Source organism: Anabrus simplex, chromosome 2 (assembly GCF_040414725.1).
Source record: "Anabrus simplex isolate iqAnaSimp1 chromosome 2, ASM4041472v1, whole genome shotgun sequence".
Taxonomy (NCBI): Eukaryota; Metazoa; Arthropoda; class Insecta; order Orthoptera; family Tettigoniidae; genus Anabrus; species Anabrus simplex.
The window spans coordinates 172,357,438-172,363,437 of record NC_090266.1 but is presented as its reverse complement, the minus strand read 5'-3'; positions in this window follow the sequence as shown (position 1 = coordinate 172,363,437).

Sequence of the window (6,000 nt, the reverse complement as noted above, 5' to 3'; positions counted from 1 at the left end):
GAAGTGTCAGTCTGGTCAATTTAAAATTTGTGTACCAAAGTCATTACAGGAAGATATGATTTGGTATTACCACAAAGAACTCGGTCATTTTGGGGCAAACAAGGTTCTTTATGCTATTCAAGGGAATTTTGTGTGGAAAAGTATGGGAAGGAGTATTAGGAAATTACTTGCGACCTATGATCTATGTCAACGTAGTGAGCTTTCCAACAGGACGTTAGAGGTCCCACGGCAGGCAGTCATAGTAGACAAGCCAGGCCAACTTATATGCGTAGATCTGTTCGGGCAACTAGTAAAATATCGGTATGGATACGGGTATGTGTTCGTTTTGATTGATGCCTTCAGCAAATATGTCAAAATGTATCCCCTGAGAAAAGCTACGGGAAGGGGTTGCCTAAAGCAGGTTATTGACAGATATATTCCTGAGTTTGGATGTCCACTCAGAATATTATCAGATCACGGCAGTCAGTTCAGTTCAAAAATATGGACTACCAAGTTGATTGAACTGGGTGTTAAGGCCATATATTCCCCTATTCGATACCCATAAGGTAATATGGTCAAACGGGTCATGAGAGAGATCGGGAGAATATGCAGAGCGTACGTACACGATAAGCACAGTTCGTGGTTTTCACGACTTTGTGATGTAGAACGATGGTGTAACACTGCGTCACACGAGTCTACGGGGTGTACGCCTTACGAAATGCATTTTGGTAGGAAACCAACCGATCATATTGCAAGTATTCTAGGCTTAGACTTGGGAGAGGGAAAATCTAAGGATTATTATATCCAGCTGGCCAGGGAAAATTTGATCAAAGCAGGCAATAAACGTATTCGCCAGCAGAAAAGGGCAAAATTGGACGAATTCACTTTGAGCGACAAGTTGCTACTCAGAGTTCCATTCCCATCATCTGCAGAGGCGGGAAATATGTCTAATTTTTTCTTTTGTATCAGGGGCATTTCACTATTGTGAACCGTATCGGGAAGTGTGCATATTCCTTAAAAGATCAGGAAGGGAAGATTGTCGGTACTTCTAACGTTAAAAATTTGAAGAAGTACTCCACGTGAGATTTGTTGAGATATTACTAAGATGATTAATTTTTATGAGAAACTGGCAATATATATGTAACATCTGCGATTTGCGTGTGATCCAAGTGTCGTATTGGTGCATTGGAAGAGTAAGTGCAACATTGTCATGTATTGTATGACAAGCGGAGAACGAGACATTGGACAGTTATTTACGATAACAATATGCGAGAAAAGTTATATAAGTGATATTTCATAAAAAGTTTTGATACGTAAAAAAAGAGGAATGTTATGCTATGGAGGGTAACAGAAGTAGAGGGAGACCAAGAAGACGATGGTTAGACTCGGTTTCTAACGATTTAAGGATAAGAGGTATAGAACTAAATGAGGCCACAACACTAGTTGCAAATCGAGGATAGTGGCGACGTTTAAAAAATTCTCAAAGGCTTGCAGACTGAACGCTGAAAGGCATAACCGTCTATACTGATAATGTATGTATGTATGTATGTTATATAATCATTTACAATTATTTGTATGTGTTAAATTAAGTGCTATACTCTTGTGAATTGTATGAGAAGGAGAGAATGGGACACTGGGCAGTTAACTATGATGACAATGTGCGAGAAAAATTCTCATATCTGTGATATTTTATAAAATGTACGGATGTTGAAAAAGGAAATTATAGTTGTATACTCATTTAAAGTGTTTATATGTGTCAGTGTTATATATGTCATTTTGTTCATAAATCAATCGAATCTTTGTTCTTCGATTTATTTATGATGGAACCGAATTGTAACGGTTCAAACCCCTTTACCAGATGTTATCTGTATTATTATTATTATTATTATTATTATTATTATTATTATTATTATTATTATTACTGTAACTATTATTATTGTTCAATTCAATTCTGCAATGCTTGTCGCTTCCGTGATTGTAGTCAAATTGTTACGTATATATGTGTGTGTAGGTTATACTAAAACATGTACAGTGAGAGTTGCTGTGTATCAGATGTGGATATAGTGTGTGCAATAACTTGTGACATTGTAACATTGTGAAATACTGCTGGAGTAACTGCAGAGTCATTGCTACGTGATCGTGAGCATTTAGCGGTGAGCTCATTTTCTTAGAGTTACCCAGGGTGCCGCCGGCGGTTTCACCATAGGGTATAACATTTGTCGCGAGGTGGGAGTAGTTCATAGTTATTGCTGGTGATTGCGTAGGTGTGTCAACCAATATCTATATAAGGCGGCTGTATATTGTAGCGTCAGTCATTAGTTAAACGGAAGGTGAACAGTGAAGAAGTCAAATGGATAATTGAACAGTCATTAAGTGAACGAGATGGAGAGGATTCAGTCAGTCATTGAGTCAACAGCAAGGCGAGACCTCAGTCGGTCAGTGCAGTTGTATAGGATAGGCTTGCCACGAAGTCATAGAAGGATAGACTTTCCATGATGTCATATAGGACAGACTTACCAAGAAGTCATCACATGGATACTTAAACGTCAGTGAAACAAAAAGGATACATCACCAAATTAGGCTTGATACATCTACAGCAAATACCAAATCAAAGGAATACGTCGTAATTACATTCAAAGTGTTGAAGGTACAGTCAAGTGAACCAGTGAGGGATGAATTTCGTGTATTATTGTTAAATGTCCGGTCAAAAAGAATCCAAATTCACGCCTAGTTTCTTTCAGTTGCAATGTCATAATTTTATATTCGCATCTGTTTTATCGCAGCAAGACTTACTATTTTTTCTATACAATTTAAAGAATATATTTTGTTCTATCAAATGAATTTATCGTATTATTTCAAAGACAGAATTATATAACCTCTAATTTAATGGGGAAACCGAACGCCAATCTCCTTTTCCCAGAACCTACATGGCATGCTGTCAAAAGTAAGCTTATTACCCCACACCCGGGGGATATTCAAGAATCTCATTCTCGTATTGCTGCACTGAGTTGTAGCTGGCGGCCTTCAAATAACGTATGTGGTATCTGTTGAGAGACCAGACTAACGAATGGTTCATCGAAAGGGTGTAGCAGCCTTTCGGTAGTTGCAAGGGCGGCAGTCTAGATGATTGACTGATACGGCCTTGTAATAATTCTCAACATGGTTTAGCTGTGTTGATACTGCTACACGGCTGAAAGCAACGGGAAAATACAGCCGTAATTAACTCCCGAGGACATGCAGCTCTCTCTGTATGAATGATGTACTGATGATGGCTTCCTCCCGGGTAAAATATTCCGGAGGTAAACTAGTCCCCATTCGGATCTCCGGGTGGGGACTACACGAGAGGGGGCGAGCATTAGGAAGCTGGATACGGACATTCTGCGAGTCGGAGCGTGGAATGTTAGAAGTTTGAATCGTTGTGGTAGATTACAGAATCTGAAAAGGGAGATGGATAGGCTAAAGTTAGATGTAGTTGGAATAAATGAAGTACGTTGGCAGGAAGAACAGGATTTTTGGTCAGGCGACTACCGAATTATCAACACAAAATCAAACAGGGGAAATGCAGGAGTTGGTTTAATAATGAATAAGAAAATAGGGCAGCGAGTAAGCTACTACGACCAGCATAGTGAAAGAATTATTGTCCTCAAGATAGACACCAAACCAATGTCAACCACAATAGTGCAGGTCTATATGCCTACTAGTTCAGCGGATGATGAAGAAATCGAAAGAATATATGAAGAGATAGAAGATTTAATACAATATGCAAAAGGTGACGAGAATCTAATTGTGATGGGAGATTGGAAAGCAGTGGTAGGCCAAGGTAGAGAAGGTAGTACAGTAGGAGAATTTGGATTGGGACAAAGGAACGAAAGAGGAAGTCGGCTCGTTGAATTCTGCACTGATCATAATTTAGTGCTTGCCAATACTTGGTTTAAACACCACAAACGACGGCTGTATACGTGGACGAGACCTGGAGACACTGGAAGGTATCAAATAGACTTCATTATGATTAGGCAGAGATTCAGCAACCAGGTGTTGGATTGCAAAACTTTCCCAGGAGCAGACGTGGACTCTGACCACAACTTGTTGGTCATGAAATGCCATCTGAAGTTGAAGAAATTGAAGAAAGGAAAGAATGCAAAAAAAAATGGGATCTAGACAAGTTGAAAGAAAAGAGTGTGAGGGATTGCTTCAAGGAACATGTTGCACAAGGACTAAATGAAAAGGCTGAAGGAAACACTATAGAGGAAGAGTGCAGAGTCATGATAAATGAAATCAGTAGGGCTGCTGAAGAAATGTTAGGAAGGAAGAAAAGATCAACTAAGAATCAGTGGATAACTCAGGAGATACAAGACCTGATTGATGAACGACGAAAATACAAGAATGCTAGGATTGAAGAGGGCAAAAAAGAATACAGGCGATTAAAGAATGAAGTGGATAGAAAGTGCAAGGTAGCTAAGGAAGAATGGCTGAAGGAGAAGTGCAAGGATGTTGAAGGCTGTATGGTCCTGGGAAAGGTGGATGCTGCATACAGGAAAATCAAGGAAACCTTTGGAGAAAGGAAATCTAGGTGTATGAATATTAAGAGCTTAGATGGAAAGCCACTTCTAGGGAAAGAAGACAAAGCAGAGAGATAGCAGGAGCATATCCAACAGTTGTATGAAGGTAAAGATGTAGATAATTTGGTTCTGGAACTTGAAAAGGCTGTTGATGCTGATGAAATGGGAGACCCAATTTTGAGGTCAGAGTTTGACAGAGCTGTGAGTGACCTCAATAGGAACAAGGCACCTGGAATTGATGACATTCCCTCTGAATTACTGACTGCCTTAGGAGAAACCAGCATGGCAAGGTTATTTCATTTAGTGTGCAAGATGTATGAGACAGGAGAAGTCCCATCCGATTTTCGGAAGAATGTTGTTATACCTATTCCCAAGATAGCCGGTGCTTACAGGTGTGAAAACTACCACACCATTAGTTTAGTATCCCATGCTTGCAAAATTTTAACACGTATTATTTGCAGAATAATGGAAAAACAAGTTGAAGCTGAGTTGGGAGAAGATCAATTTGGCTTCAGAAGAAATGTAGGAACACGTGAAGCAATCAAGAAGGACAAGGGAATCACAGTCCAAGGAGAGGAAATCAAAACCTTGAGATTTGCCGATGATATTGTTTTATCTGAGACTACAGAAGATCTCGAGAAATTGCTGAATGGTATGGAGGAAGTCTTGGGTAAGGAGTACAAGAAAAGGCATTAAATAATGTTGATTGGACCAAGCTATATGTGATTCTGAAGATGATAGGGATCAGATACCGAGAACGAAGAATTATCTACAATCTGTATAAAAATCAGTCTGCAGTTATAAGAATCGAGGGCTTTGAAAAAGAAGCAGTAATCCAGAAAGGAGTGAGGCAAGGCTGCAGTTTGTCCCCTCTCCTTTTCAATGTTTACATAGAACAGGCAGTAAAGGAAATCATAGAGGAATTTGGAAAGGGAATCACAGTCCAAGGAGAGGAAATCAAAACCTTGAGATTTGCCGATGATATTGTTATTTTATCTGAGACTACAGAAGATCTCGAGAAATTGCTGAATGGTATGGAGGAAGTCTTGGGTAAGGAGTACAAGATGAAAATAAATAAGTCCAAAACAAAAGTAATGGAGTGCAGTCGAACGAAGGCAGGTTATGTAGGAAATATTAGATTAGGAAATGAAGTCTTAAAGGAAGTACATGAATATTGTTACTTGGGTAGTAAAATAACTAACGATGGCAGAAGTAAGGAGGACATAAAATGCAGACTAGCACAAGCAAGGAAGAGCTTTCTTAAGAAAAGAAATTTGCTCACTTCAAACATTGATATCGGAATTAGAAAGATGTTTTTGAAGACTTTCGTGTGGAGCGTGGCATTGTACGGAAGTGAAATATGGACGATAACTAGCTCAGAAAGAAAGATAATAGAAGCTTTTGAAATGTGGTGTTACAGAAGAATGCTGAAGGTGAGATGGATAGATCGAATCACGAATGA